The 16,345-nt window shown below is 40.2% G+C and overlaps 1 long non-coding RNA gene and 2 other non-coding genes across 3 annotated transcripts; all 3 read right to left on the reverse strand.

The window, feature by feature from the left end:
• Positions 1 to 1,634: 1,634 nt before the first annotated feature.
• Positions 1,635 to 3,030, reverse strand: LOC145866999 (uncharacterized). The gene is made up of 3 exons (XR_014383182.1): positions 2,465 to 3,030; positions 2,152 to 2,198; positions 1,635 to 1,782 (listed from the first exon to the last, which is right to left on the reverse strand). It is a non-coding gene; the product is annotated as an uncharacterized LOC145866999 (long non-coding RNA).
• A 12,259-nt stretch (positions 3,031 to 15,289) lies between these two features.
• Positions 15,290 to 15,381, reverse strand: trnae-uuc (transfer RNA glutamic acid (anticodon UUC)). Its single transcript is given in 2 exon segments — positions 15,290 to 15,325; positions 15,342 to 15,381. It is a non-coding gene; the product is annotated as a tRNA-Glu (tRNA).
• An 833-nt stretch (positions 15,382 to 16,214) lies between these two features.
• trnae-uuc (transfer RNA glutamic acid (anticodon UUC)) lies at positions 16,215 to 16,306 on the reverse strand. Its single transcript is given in 2 exon segments — positions 16,215 to 16,250; positions 16,267 to 16,306. It is a non-coding gene; the product is annotated as a tRNA-Glu (tRNA).
• Between the last annotated feature and the right edge of the window lie 39 nt (positions 16,307 to 16,345).

Below are 16,345 nucleotides of genomic sequence, written 5' to 3' on the forward strand. Positions count from 1 at the left end.
AGAAAACACTAACCCAGGACATTAAAGAAAACTCTCTGAGCACTAAACACAGAACATAACAATAAGCTTACTCAGCAACAACTAACTAAGTACATACCCAATTCCTGAGAAACAACCAACATACATATATATATATATATATATATAACCCTCTGCCATCAACCTCCTCTCTCTCTCAGCAAAAATCTCTGTGTCTCTCTCTTCCCCTGAGCAACAGCACACTGGCTTATATTGGGGTTGTTAATTGGAGACAGCTGCGTCCTGACGAGGGGGCGGGGTCAGCTCTCCAATCAGCAATGGGGCCAACCAATCAGCTGCTTGGAGAACTTCAGGAAGCCATTACCTGAAACACACTCACAAATACACAAACTACAACACAGAAACTGGGGAACGTGACTGTGTGTTTGTCCAGTGTGTGTGTGTGTGTGTGTCCACTGTGTGTGTGTCCACAGTGTGTGTGTGTGTGTGTGTATGTCCACTGTGTGTGTGTGTGTGTCCACTGTGTGTGTGTGTCCACTGTGTGTGTGTGTGTGTGTGTGTGTGTGTTTGTCCACTGTGTGTGTGTGTGTGTGTGTGTGTGTGTGTGTTTGTGTCCACTGTGTGTGTGTGTCCACTGTGTTTGTGTGTGTGTGTGTGTGTGTGTGTGTGTGTGTGTGTGTGTGTGTGTGTGTGTGTGTGTGTGTGTGTGTGTCCACTGTGTGTGTGTGTCCACTGTGTTTGTGTGTGTGTGTGTGTATGTGTGTGTGTGTGTGTGTGTCCGTCCACTGTGTGTGTGTGTGTCCACTGTGTGTGCGTCCACTGTGTGTGCGCGTGTGTTTTTGTCCAGTGTGTGTGTGTGTGTCCAGTGTGTTTGTGTGTGTGTGTGTGTGTGTGTGTGTGTGTGTGTGTGTGTGTGTGTGTGTGTGTGTGTGTGTGTGTGTGTGTGTGTGTGTTGGTTTGTCCAGTGTGTGTGTGTTTGTCCAGTGTGAGCTTGTCCAGCGTGTGTGTGTGTTGGTTTGTCCAGTGTGTGTGTGTTTGTCCAGTGTGTGTGTGTGTGTCCAGTGTGAGCTTGTCCAGCGTGTGTGTGTGTTTCCAGTGTGTGTTTGTGTGTCCAGTGTGTGTGTTTGTTTGTCCAGTGTGTGTGTGTGTGTTTGTCTAGTGTGTGTGTGTTTGTCTAGTGTGTGTGTGTGTGTGTGTGTTTGTCTAGTGTGTGTCCTGTGTGTCCAGCATGTGTGTATCCACTGTGTGTGAATGTCCAGTGTGTGTGTCAGGTTATTATTTCCACTGAGGAATCATCATAATGAACCCTAAACCCTGGATAGAGGGGCTTAGTGAATGTGGAGGTGAATGTGATCAGGTGGGTCAGTGTGTCAGAGGAGGCTCTATAGAAGGACAGAGTGCCGGCTGGCCAGTCCAGATACACTCCTACTCTGTGGGAGCTGGAGGAGGGGACGTCTATGGTAGTGAGATTATTATCGTGACAGGAAGAGTAACTGTTGTCAAAGCAGATCAGACTCCAGGACTTGTCATTACATCCAAGACAACAGTCCTTAACCCATCCTCTCCTGTTGATTCCTTTATATGTCACTCCTATATCAGCCCCCATTATCCCACTCCACTCCACCTCCCAGTAACAGCACCCAGTCAGACCCTCTCTACACAGCACCTGTCTCCAGACCTCAAATCTCTCTGGGTGATCAGGATACGGCTGCTCCTCTCCCCTACATGTCACCTTTCTGTTCTCCTCAGACAGAGAGAGGAGTCTGTTTACTGTGTTTGGGTCCAGTGTGAGATCACAGACATCTGATGGATGAAACCAGACACAATATTAGAAATCATCATCATTCACATTAGAATGTTAACTCACTTTTCACTAATTCATTTAATGTAGATGTTTCTAGGTATCAAAAGGAGAAGTTAAGATAACTTGAGACTTGTTGAATGATCACACACACACACACACACACACACACACACACACACACACACACACACACACACACACACACACACACACAGCAACTCTTTGTAAATGTTGGTGTCCCTGATTTGTGCTTCTGTAGAAATACAGCTGATATTTAATATGACCAAGTAAGTAATGATGGTGGTCTTTGACTTAACTTGAATTAAGACTTATTCTTAGTCATATTCTTCACAGCAGTCAACACTCACATTTTCTAAGTCCAGGTTTCATTCTGTTCTCTCCACCAAGTTCCACACTGTAGCGGTAAGCAGAAAAACAGACAGTCATTGAGGGATACACCTGAACACACACACACACACACACACACACACACACACACACACACACACACACACACACACACACACACACACACACACACACACACACACACACACACACACACACACACACACACACACACACACAACTTTGTCCAAGTGGTGGTAAGAATGTTTGTATTAACTAGCCTGAAAAGTCAAACATGTCTGATATGAACATTGACATAAACCCTCTACATACTTGAGTTTCTCCAGTTTGCAGTGTGGATCCTCCAGTCCAGCAGAGAGCAGTCTGACTCCTGAGTCTCCTGGGTGATTGTAGCTCAGGTCCAGCTCTCTCAGGTGTGAGGGGTTTGACCTCAGAGCTGAGACCAGAGAAGCACAGCCTTCCTCTGTGACTAGACAGCCTGACAGCCTGCAAAGAGTCAAATCATTTTAAATCCACACTGCTATTCTTTGGTGGTGAAAATAGTGGCAGTATATTTCTTCAACATATTCAGATATATCAGTGTCCTGAAACCTGCCATATCTATTCAGAAATTAATGTATCATCATTATTATAAACGATCACAATATTACTTGTAGAAAGAAAAATGTATAGTACAAATATTTGAGTAGACTGACCACACCAGTTTAAAAGCAATATCAGTCAAAAGACAGGCAGTGAGGTATCAGATTTAGATTGTATTGAGTCCAATACACGGCTGTTCATGTTCACAGTATAGGCATTTCCATGAGTGTAGTGTATTCAACTGGATGTACTTGAATCCACTCTGAGTTTCCCGCTCTTGAGCGGTCTCCACCCCCTTTCCTTTGTCTACCAAGCAGTCACATCGGTTTCGTCCGCTAGGGACTTTTCCGTTGTGTCATGTAGTAACCAATATATGACGTATTGTGTGTGTGTAATTATGTAATTCTGTGATTCATTAAGTTAGATATTAAATAAATAATTAAGCCAATGTGTATATTGCTGATTCATGATCTATGTTAGGTTTTGTGCAGATATCCAAGGGTTTGCTACGTTCAGTAATGCAACTGATGAGGTAATACAATTCATTAATAAGTGACTGTAATCGATAAGATATGTGAAAATATCTGAAGAATTATATTCTGGAAATTGACACTCTATAAACATCATGTTCCCGTGGTGCCCCGACTTCCTAGTTAATTAAAGTTACAAGATTAGTTTAATCACGTAATTCAACTACAGATAGAGAATTTATTTGATAATATACAGTCTACACATTTAATGATAGTCAACGCTACGACAGCACCATTTGGCATGTCACCACTTTCAGATACAACATGTGGAACTCTCACAGTGACCAAAGAGGAGATGGTAACAACGTACTTCCATGTAATGATAACATTTTCCTCACATCAATTTAGTTGACCAAGAACCTTTCCAATGTTTGATGACAACACCCGGGAGCCATTCTCACCCAGGTGAATTCCATCTTCCACAAAGTAGTTAGGCCTATTCCAGAAGGAGTCAAAATAGTCGACGAAGGACATACCCGAGTCCTTGGTCAGATGCATTAATCACTGGTGAAGAGACCAAAGACGGCTAAAACACTCAGTCCCACAACGGAGATGGAATTGGGCCCGAGGCAATTATATGTTCTGCTAATTTCTGAGCATTCTCCAAGAGTTGTAAGAAATGTTCTCTTAGCTTTACTGATTGCACATGATGTCATTAGACCCAAAATGCAACACAACTATTTTCAGAGCAGGAATCTGTTTCTTGATGGTGGGCATGACTTCTGAAAACTCCAAAATCCTAGCTCCGGGAAAACAAGTGCACGGGTATTTCGACCTCCACTGATCTATGATGAAAAATGCTGGAGCATAGCATCACATTTAACACTGTAAGCTTCACTGTCCAAACACATATGGTGTGGACTATGTGTGTCTGGTAAACACATGTGGATCTGGTGAACAGTTATCACTTGTTGACCAACTACAGGAATACTGACCTCAGAGTCTCCAGTTTACAGTGGGGATTCCCCAGTCCAGCAGAGAGCAGCTTCACTCCTGAATCCTTCAGGTCATTGTTACTCAGGTCCAGCTCTCTCAGGTGTGAGGGGTTTGACCTCAGAGCTGAGACCAGAGAAGCACAGCCTTCCTCTGTGACTAGACAGCCTGACAGCCTGCAAAGAGTCAAATCATATTAAAATCACACTGCTATTCTTTGTGGTGAAAATACTGGGGTACATATTTTTTCAACCTATTCAAATGCATCAGAGTCCTGAAACCTGCCATATCTATTCATAAATCAATGTATCATTACTATAAATTATCATAATATTACTTGGAGAGAGAAATGTATTGTACGAATATTTGAGTAGACTGACCAGACCAGTTTAACCTCTATGGGCTACTCAACAGCCAGTGTAATCCTGTGGCGCAATATTCAAATACCTTAGAAATGCTATTACTTCAATTTCTCAAACATATGACTATTTTACACCATTTTAAAGACAAGACTCTCGATAACCTCTCTAGGGTAGGTGGCACCAAATCGTCCCACCTACGTAACAGCCAGTGGAATCCTGTGGCGCGTTATTCAAATACCTTAGAAATGCTATTACTTCAATTTCTCAAACATATGACTATTTTACACCATTTTAAAGACAAGACTCTCGTTAATCTAACCACACTGTCCGATTTCAAAAAGGCTTTACAACGAAAGCAAAACATTAGATTATGTCAGCAGAGTACCCAGCCAGAAATAATCAGACACTCGTTTTTCAAGCTAGCATATAATGTCACATAAACCCAAACCACAGCTAAATGCAGCACTAACCTTTGATGATCTTCATCAGATGACACACCTAGGACATTATGTTATACAATACATGCATGTTTTGTTCAATCAAGTTCATATTTATATAAAAAACCAGCTTTTTACATTAGCATGTGACTACCATGTGACTAGCATTCCCACCGAACACTTGCGGTGAATTTACTAAATTACTCACGATAAACGTTCACAAAAAACATAATTATTTTAAGAATTATAGATACAGAACTCCTATATGCACTCGCTATGTCCGATTTTAAAATAGCTTTTCGGTGAAAGCACATTTTGCAATATTCTAAGTAGATAACCCGGCATCACAGGGCTAGCTATTTAGACACACAGCAAGTTTAGCACTCACCAAAGTCAGATTTACTATAAGAAAAATGTTATTACCTTTGCTGTTCTTCGTCAGAATGCACTCCCAGGACTTCTACTTCAATAACAAATGTTGGTTTGGTCCCAAATAATCCATAGTTATATCCAAATAGCGGCGTTTTGTTCGTGCGTTCAAGACACTATCCGAAGTGTAAATAAGGGTCACGCCCACGACGCATTTCGTAACAAAGAATTTGTAAATATTCCATTACTGTACCTCGAAGCATGTCAACCTCTGTTTAAAATCCATTTTTATGCCATTTTTCTCGTAAAAAAGCGATAATATTTCGACCGGGAGTGGTGGTTTTGGTTCAAAGAGAGAGAAAGTAAACATTGAGTCGACTCGGGCGCGCACGCCCCGTCCCATTGTCCTCAGATCGGCCACTTACAAAATGCGCTAATGTTTTTCAGCCATGGGCTGCAAAGCCACGATTCAGCTTTCTGGCGCCTTCTGAGAGCCTATGGGAGCGTTAGAAAACTTCACGTCATGCCAGAGATCCCCTGTTTTTGTTAGAGATGATCAATAAGGCCATGAAATGGTCAGAGAGAGCGCTTCCTGTTTGGAATCTTCTCAGGTTTTGGCCTGCCAAATTAGTTCTGTTATACTCACAGACACCATTCAAACAGTTTGAGAAACTTTAGGGTGTTTTCTAACCAAATCAAACAATTATATGCATATTCTAGTTACTGGGCAGGAGTAGTAACCAGATTAAATCGGGTACATTTTCTATCCGGCCGTGCAAATACTGCCCCCTATCCCAACAGGTTAAAAAGCAGTATCAGTCAAATGACAGACGGTGAGGTATCAGATTAGATTGTATTGAGTATACAGTCCACACCATACCTATTTTGACAGTGAAGCTAACATTTTAAATGTGGCTCTATACTCCAACTGTCACGTCCTGGCCAGTATAAGGGTTAATTGGTATTGTAGTTTGGTCAGGACGTGGCAGAGGGTATTTGTTTTATGTGGTTCAGGGTGGTGTTTTTGTTGTAAGGGCATTTGATGTAGTATTCCGGGGTTTTTGGGCACTGTTTGAGTTTCACGTATTTCTATGTTGATCTAATTAGTTGTATGTCTATGTTTGGTTAATTGGGGTGGACTTCCAATTGAAGGCAGCTGTGTGGTGTTGCCTTTGATTGGAAGTCCTATATTAGTTGGGTGTGTTTGTCTGTTTAATTGTGGGAGATTGTTCTGTGTTTAGCATTGCGCCTTACCAGACTGTTTGTTGATCGTTCGTTCTCTTGTTTGTTATTTTTGTATGTTAGTTTTTTGAGTTTATTAAAGGTTCAAAAATGAACTATCACAACCCTGCTGCATTTTGGTCCTCCTTCACCGACGACAACCATGACACCAACATTTTAGAATTGAGATAAAATTATTTATATCTGACAGTATATAATGTCACCTTTTATTTGAGGACATTTCCCCATTTAGAGAAATAAAAGCACTTTATGTTGTTAAGTTGTAAATAATACGAGTAATAAACTCAGGGAGGATTATTAGCTCAAACCAAGTTTATTCACCCACTGGGCCATACAGCTGCATAAGACAAAGTTATTCACACGAGCACCAGTATTTAACCCTTTCTCCTACGCTGAGTCTCCTCCTACACACCTGAACAGCCAATACACCTCTGTTGCTAGACAGAAGATTAGTGATATATGTTCTTCCTCACTTAATCTAACCTGACCTCTGCCCACATTCCTCACATCACGGCTGTCATGGTGACTTGTACCAGACTGTGTCTCTTCTCCTCCCAGAGGATCCCTGATGGCTAACAATAACATATCCCGACATAATGAAAACATTATACATTACCCTCTCTCCCTCAGTGACATATCCTGACAGAATGAAAACATTATACATTACCCTCTCTCCCTCAGTGACATATCCTGACAGAATGAAAACATTATACATTACCCTTTCTCCCTCAGTGACATATCCTGACAGAATGAAAACATTATACATTACCCTCTCTCCCTCAGTGACATATCCTGACAGAATGAAAACATTATACATTACCCTCTCTCCCTCAGTGACATATCCTGACAGAATGAAAACATTATACATTACCCTCTCTCCCTCAGTGACATGAATAAGTATACTTCATGATTTCAAAAGTTAAGAAATCAGAACCCATCAATGTATCTAGTCCCCCTATTTGAAGAAGTCATAAGTATTCTGAACAATTCACTTATAGTCTATTGAAGTAGTCAAAAGTTTAGTATTTGGTCCCATATTCTTTGAACGCAATGACTACACCAAGCCATGATTGAGAAAGATCATGAATAATAATGAGTGAGAAATGTTACAGAGGCTACAACAGCACATGCTAACCTCTCACCATTACCAATAACAGAGGATACAACAAAACATGCTAACCTCTCACCATTACCAATAACAGAGGATACAACAAAACATGCTAACCTCTCACCATTACCAATAACAGAGGCTACAACAAAACATGCTAACCTCTCACCATTACCAATAACAGAGGCTACAACAAAACATACTAACATCTCACCATTACCAATAACAGAGGCTACAACAAAACATGCTAACCTCTCACCATTACCAATAACAGAGGATACAACAAAACATGCTAACCTCTCACCATTACCAATAACAGAGGCTACAACAAAACATGCTAACCTCTCGCCATTACCAATAACAGAGGATACAACAAAACATGCTAACCTCTCACCATTAATCTCAAATAAAAATGTGATAATCTGTACTGTCACCTAATATGAAACATTATATCTCAAATCCAAAATGCTGGAGCATAGCACCAAATTGAAAACTGTAAGCTTCACTGTCCAAACACATATGGTGTGGACTATGTGTGCCTGGTAAACACATGTGGATCTGGTGAACAGTTATCACTTGTTGACCAACTACAGGAATACTGACCTCAGAGTCTCCAGTTTACAGTGGGGATTCCCCAGTCCAGCAGAGAGCAGCTTCACTCCTGAATCCTTCAGGTCATTGTTACTCAGATCCAGCTCTCTCAGGTGTGAGGGGTTTGACCTCAGAGTTGAGTCCAGAGAAGCACAGCCTTCCTCTGTGACTAGACAGCCTGACAGCCTGCAAAGAGTCAAATCATTTTAAAACCACACTGCTATTCTTTGGTGGTGAAAATAGTGGCAGTATATTTCTTCAACATATTCAGATAAAGCAGTGTCCTGAAACCTGCCATATCTATTCATAAATTAATGTATCATCATTATGATAAACGATCACAATATTACTTGTAGAAAGAAAAATGTATAGTACAAATATTTGAGTAGACTGACCACACCAGTTTAAAAGCAGTATCAGTCAAAAGACAGGCAGTGAGGTATCAGATTTAGATTGTATTGAGTCCAATACACGGCTGTTCATGTTCACAGTATAGGCATTTCCATGAGTGTAGTGTATTCAACTGGATGTACTTGAATCCACTCTGAGTTTCCCGCTCTTGAGCGGTCTCCACCCCCTTTCCTTTGTCTACCAAGCAGTCACATCGGTTTCGTCCGCTAGGGACTTTTCCGTTGTGTCATGTAGTAACCAATATATGATGTATTGTGTGTGTGTAATTATGTAATTCTGTGATTCATTAAGTTAGATATTAAATAAATAATTAAGCCAATTTGTATATTGCTGATTCATGATCTATGTTAGGGTTTGTGCAGATATCCAAGGGGTTGCTACATTCAGTAATGCAACTGATGAGGTAATACAATTCATTAATAAGTGACTATAATCGATAAGATATGTGAAAATATCTGAAGAATTATATTCTGGAAATTGACACTCTATAAACATCATGTTCCCGTGGTGCCCCGACTTCCTAGTTAATTAAAGTTACAAGATTAGTTTAATCACGTAATTCAACTACAGATAGAGAATTTATTTGATAATATACAGTCTACACATTTAATGATAGTCAACGCTACGACAGCACCATTTGGCATGTCACCACTTTCAGATACAACATGTGGAACTCTCACAGTGACCAAAGAGGAGATGGTAACAACGTACTTCCATGTAATGATAACATTTTCCTCACATCAATTTAGTTGACCAAGAACCTTTCCAATGTTTGATGACAACACCCGGGAGCCATTCTCACCCAGGTGAATTCCATCTTCCACAAAGTAGTTAGGCCTATTCCAGAAGGAGTCAAAATAGTCGACGAAGGACATACCCGAGTCCTTGGTCAGATGCATTAATCACTGGTGAAGAGACCAAAGACGGCTAAAACACTCAGTCCCACAACGGAGATGGAATTGGGCCCGAGACAATTATATGTTCTGCTAATTTCTGAGCATTCTCCAAGAGTTGTAAGAAATGGTCTCTTAGCTTTACTGATTGCACATGATGTCATTAGACCCAAAATGCAACACAACTATTTTCAGAGCAGGAATCTGTTTCTTGATGGTGGGCATGACTTCTGAAAACTCCAAAATCCTAGCTCCGGGAAAACAAGTGCACGGGTATTTCGACCTCCACTGATCTATGATGAAAAATGCTGGAGCATAGCATCACATTTAACACTGTAAGCTTCACTGTCCAAACACATATGGTGTGGACTATGTGTGCCTGGTAAACACATGTGGATCTGGTGAACAGTTATCACTTGTTGACCAACTACAAGAATACTGACCTCAGAGTCTCCAGTTTACAGTGGGGTTTCCCCAGTCCAGCAGAGAGCAGCTTCACTCCTGAATCCTTCAGGTCATTGTTACTCAGATCCAGCTCTCTCAGGTGTGAGGAGTTTGACTTCAGAGCTGAGACCAGAGAAGCACAGCCTTCCTCTGTGACTAGACAGCCTGACAGCCTGCAAAGAGTCAAACCATAGTAAAACCACACTGCTATTCTTTGGTGGTGAAAATAGTGGCCGTGTATTTTTCAACATATTCAGATATATCAGTGTCCTGAAACCTGCCATAGCTATTCATACATAAATGAATCTATCATTTTTATAATGATCATCATTTTACTTGTAGTGAGACAAATGTATAGTACAAATATTTGAGTAGACTGACCAGACCAGTGAAAAAAGCAGTTTCAGTCAAAAGACAGGCAGTGAGATATCAGATTTAGATTGTATTGAGTCCAATACACGGCTGTTCATGGTCACAGTGTAGGCATTTCCATAAGTGTAGTGTATTCAACTGGATGTACTTGAATCCACTCTGAGTTTCCCCGCTCTTGAGTGGTCTCCACCCCCTTTCCTTTGTCTACCAAGCAGTCATATCGGTTTCGTCCGCTAGGGAATTTTCCGTTTTGTCATGTAGTAACCAATGTATGACCAATTGTGTGTATGTGTTTATGTAATTCTGTGATTGATCAAGTTAGTTAGTAAATAAAAAAATGTGCCAATTTGTATATTGCTGATTCATGATCTATGTTAGGGTTTGTGCAGATAGCCAAGGGTTTGCTACGTTCAGTAATGCAACTGACGATGTTATACAATTCATTAATAAGTGACTGTAATCGATAAGATATGAAAATATCTGAAGAGTTATATTCTGGAAATTGACACTCTATAAACATCATGTTCCCGTGGTGCCCCGACTTCCTAGTTAATTAACCTGTTTGGGATAGGGGTCAGTATTTTCACGGCTGGATGAAAAAAACGTACGCGGTTTAAACTGGTTACTACTCTTGCCCAGAAATGAGAATATGCATATTATTAGTAGATTTGGATAGAAAACACTCTAAAGTTTCTAAAACTGTTTGAATGGTGTCTGTGAGTATAACAGAACTCATATTGCAGGCAAAAACCTGAGAAGATTCCAAGCAGGAAGTGGCCTGTCTGCGAATTTGTAGTCCTTCTTTTGCTTCTCTATCAAAACTACAGTATCTGTGCTGTTACGTAGCACTTTCTAAGGCTTCCATTGGCTCTCTAAAGCCTCCAGAAAGCGGATTGAGGCGTCTCCTGTCTCTGGGCATTGTATGGTAGCTCAGTTTGTTAGTGGTCTGCCTGGTGACTAAGAGATTGGAGATACGCTTTCACGAGACCACGCTCTTTTTTTTTTCCTCTTTGAATCAATACACTATTGTCCGTTTGGAATATTATCGCTATTTTACGAGAGAAATACCATACAAATTTATTTTAAACAGCATTTGACATGCTTCTAAGTACGGTAAAGGAACATTTTGAATTTCTTGGTCTTGATATGCGCTCGCGTGTTACCCTTTGGATAGTGACCTGAACGCACGAACAAAATGGAGGAATTTGGACATAACTATGGATTATTTGGAATAAAAACAAAATTTCTTGTGGAAGTAGCAGTCCTGGGAGTGCATTCTGATGAAGATCAGCAAAGGTAATACCATTTTTCTGATAGTAATTCTGAATGTAGTGTGCGCCGAAGTTGGCCAGTGTCAAAATAGCTAGCCGTGATGGCTAAGCTATGTACTCAGAATATTGCAAAATGTGCTTTCGCCGAAAAGCTATTTTAAAATCTGACATAGCGATTGCATAAAGGAGTTCTGTATCTATAATTCTTAACCTGTTATGGCTAGGTGGCAGTATTTTCACGGCCGGATAAAAAACGTACCCGATTTAATCTGGTTATTACTCCTGCCCAGAAACTAGAATGTGCATATAATTATTAGCTTTGGATAGAAAACACTCCAAAGTTTCTAAAACTGTTTGAATGGTGTCTGTGAGTATAACAGAACTCAAATGGCAGGCCAAAACCTGAGAAGATTCTGTACAGGAAGTACCCTGTCTGACCATCTCTATACAAAACAAATGATCTCTGCGGTAACGTGACACTTTCTGATGCTCCCATAGGCTCTCAGAAGGCGGCAGAACTTTGAATTATGACTCTGCTCTCTCTGGCTGAAAAACAGTAGCGCATTTTGTAAGTGGCCATCTGAAAACGATGAGACTGGCGCGCGCGTGCCCGTGAAGAGTCCATTTTACTTCTTTCAGTCTTTGAACGAAAACAACGACTCCCGGTCGGAATATTATCGCTTTTTTATGAGAAAAATAGTATAAAAATTGATTTTAAACAGCGGTTGACATGCTTCAAAGTACGGTAATGGAATATTTAGAAATGTTTTGTCACGAAACGTGTCGGGCGCGTCACCCTTCGTCACCCTTGGATAGTGTCTTGAACGCACGAACAAAACGCCGCTATTTGGATATAACTATGGATTATTTTGAACCAAACCAACATTTGTTATTGAAGTAGAAGTCCTGGGAGTGCATTCTGACGAAGAACAGCAAAGGTAATACAATTTTTCTTATAGTAAATCTGACTTTGGTGAGGGCTAAACTTGGTGGGTGTCTAAATAGCTAGCCCGTGATGGCTGGGCTATGTACTCAGAATATTGCAAAATGTGCTTTCACCGAAAAGCTATTTTAAAATCGGACACCTGGATTGCATAAATGAGTTCTGTATCTATAATTCTTAAAATAATTGTTATGTTTTTTGTGAACGTTTATCGTGAGTAATTTAGTAAATTCACCGGAAGTGTTCGGTGGGAATGCTAGTTCTGAACGTCACATGCTAATGTAAAAAGCTGGTTTTTGATATAAATATGAACTTGATTGAACAAAACATGCATGTATTGTATAACATAATGTCCTAGGTGTGTCATCTGATGAAGATCATCAAAGGTTAGTGCTGCATTTAGCTGTGGTTTGGGTTTATGTGACATTATATGCTAGCTTGAAAAATGGGTGTCTGATTATTTCTGGCTGGGTACTCTGCTGACATAATCTAATGTTTTGTTTTCGTTGTAAAGCCTTTTTGAAATCGGACAGTGTGGTTAGATTAACGAGAGTCTTGTCTTTAAAATGGTGTAAAATAGTCATATGTTTGAGAAATTGAAGTAATAGCATTTCTAAGGTATTTCAATATCGCGCCACAGGATTACACTGGCTGTTGAGTAGGTGGGATGCAAGCGTCCCACCTAGCCCATAGAGGTTAAAGTTACATGATTAGTTTAAATCGGGATATTCAATTACAGATAGAGAATGTATTTAATAATATACAGTCTTCACATTTAATGATAGCCAACACTACAACAGGACCATTTAATGATAGACAACGCTACGACAGCACCATTTAACTTCTCAGGGCTAAGTGGGATGCTACCGTCCCACCCACGGTTCACACTATTCAACAGCCAGTGAAAAGTCAGAGCGCCAAATTCAAAACAACAAAATGTCATAATTCAAAGTTCTCAAACATACAACTCTTTTACACCATTTTAAAGATAAACCTTTCCTTAATCCAACCACATTGTCCGAGAGGGGTCACAAAAAACAGAAATTCAGCTAAAATTAAGCACTAACCTTTGACGATCTTCATCAGATGACACTCCTAGAACTCAATGTTACACAATACATGTATGTTTTGTTCGATAAAGTTCATATTTATATCCAAAAACAGCATTTTACATTGGCGCGTGATGTTCAGAAAATATTTTTCCTCCAAAATTGCCGGTGAATCAGCACAACAATTTACAAAAATACTCATAATAAACGTTGATAAAATATTAAACTGTTATTCAAAGAATTATAGATAAACATCTCCTGAATGCAACCGCTGTGACAGATTTCAAAAAAGCTTCATGGGGAAAGCACACTTTGCAAAAATCTGAGTACGGCGCTCAGAAACATACACCAGGCAATACAGATACCCGCCATTTTGAAGTTATCTAAAATCATAAATAGCATTATAAATATTAACTTACCTTTGATGATCTTCATCAGAAGGCACTTCCAGGAATCCCAGGTCCACAATAAATGTTGTTTTGTTCGATAAAGTCCATAATTTATGTCCAAATACCTCCTTGTTGTTTGCGCATTCCAGGAAGCTACTCCAAATGTAGGAAGCGCACCGAAAATATCACGACGAAAAGTAAAAAAAAGTTCTATTTACGTTCGTTGAAACATGTCAAACGTTGTAAAGCATCAATCCTTTGGGCCTTTTTAACATAATACTTCAATAATATTCCAACTGGACGATTCCAATGTCTTGAAAAACGTTATGGAACACAGCTACCACATCACGTGAATGCGCGCCACTAAACTCATGTCATTTTCTGGGTCACCAACTCCCCGGCCTTCTTGTTCGCTCTCTGTTCACTGCAAAAGGCTGAACGAAGGTTCTAAAGACTGTTGACATCTAGTGGGAGCCTTAGGAAGTGCAAAATGAACCCTAAGTCACTGTGTGTTAGATAGGCAATGACTTGAAAAGACTACAAGCATCAGATCTCCCACTTCCTGGTTGGATTTTTCTCAGGTTTTTGCCTGCCATATGAGTACTGTTAAACTCACAGACATCATTCAAACAGTTTTAGAAACTTCAGAGCGTTTTCTGTCCAAATCTACTAATAATATGCAAATATTTGACTCTGGGCCCGAGTATTAGGCAGTTTACTCTGGGCACGCTTTTCATCCGAAATCGAAAATACTGCCCCCTAAACCTTAAAAAGTTAATGATAGTCAACACTACAACAGCACCATTTAATGATAGACAATGCTACGACAGCACCATTTAATGATAGTCAACGCTACGACAGCACCAATTAATGATAGTCAACGCTACGACAGCACCATTTAATGATAGTCAACGCTACGACAGCACCATTTAATGATAGTCAATGCTACGACAGCACCATTTAATGATAGTCAATGCTACGACAGCACCATTTAATGATAGTCAATGCTACAACAGCACCATTTAATGATAGTCAACACTACAACAGCACCAATTAATGATAGACAACGCTACGACAGCACCATTTAATGATAGACAACACTACAACAGCACATTTTACATTTTAGTCATTTAGCAGACACTCTTATCCAGAGCAACTTACAGTAGTGAATGCATACATTTCATTTCATTAATTTCATACATTTCTTTTCTGGCCCCCCATGGGAATCGAACCCACAACCCTGGCGTTGCAAACACCAGGCGTTGAAAACACCATGCTCTACCAACTGAGCTACAGGGAAGGCTATTTCCCATAGGGATGGCTGAACAAACCAGAGGTAACTAATTTCCGGGTTTCACGACTATCTGATGAGCTCTATTATAAACAGATCACATTGTGATGTCATGATGTGGGCCAAAAGTTCCATACCACCTGAACAGCCTTAAATTCCAGGTATTTTTTTTTATATATATATTTTTTTACACAGAAAGGGCATTATCATTATTCAATCATTTTCACAATGTCAGGGTGTTATTTCGACCTCGTAGTATGTAAATATCATTTAAAAAACAGGAAACTCACATTTAAACTGCCCCTTTAAAGAGAAAATATTGTATAGGAGGTGCAGGTTCGGTGAGCATCGGCCCAATGATAGTCAACGCTACGACAGCACCATTTAATGATAGTCAACACTACAACAGCACCATTTAATGATAGACAATGCTACGACAGCACCATTTAATGATAGTCAACGCTACGACAGCACCAATTAATGATAGTCAACGCTACGACAGCACCATTTAATGATAGTCAATGCTACGACAGCACCATTTAATGATAGTCAATGCTACAACAGCACCATTTAATGATAGTCAACACTACAACAGCACCAATTAATGATAGACAACGCTACGACAGCACCATTTAATGATAGTCAATGCTACGACAGCACCATTTAATGATAGTCAACACTACAACAGCACCAATTAATGATAGACAACGCTACGACAGCACCATTTAATGATAGACAACACTACAACAGCACATTTTAGTCATTTAGCAGACACTCTTATCCAGAGCAACTTACAGTAGTGAATGCATACATTTCATTTCATTAATTTCATACATTTCTTTTCTGGCCCCCCATGGGAATCGAACCCACAACCCTGGCGTTGCAAACACCAGGCGTTGAAAACACCATGCTCTACCAACTGAGCTACAGGGAAGGCTATTTCCCATAGGGATGGCTGAACAAACCAGAGGTAACT

This window comes from Salmo salar, unplaced genomic scaffold (genome assembly GCF_965601325.2).
Source record: "Salmo salar unplaced genomic scaffold, fSalSal1 ptg000152l, whole genome shotgun sequence".
In the NCBI taxonomy this organism is placed as follows: domain Eukaryota; kingdom Metazoa; phylum Chordata; class Actinopteri; order Salmoniformes; family Salmonidae; genus Salmo; species Salmo salar.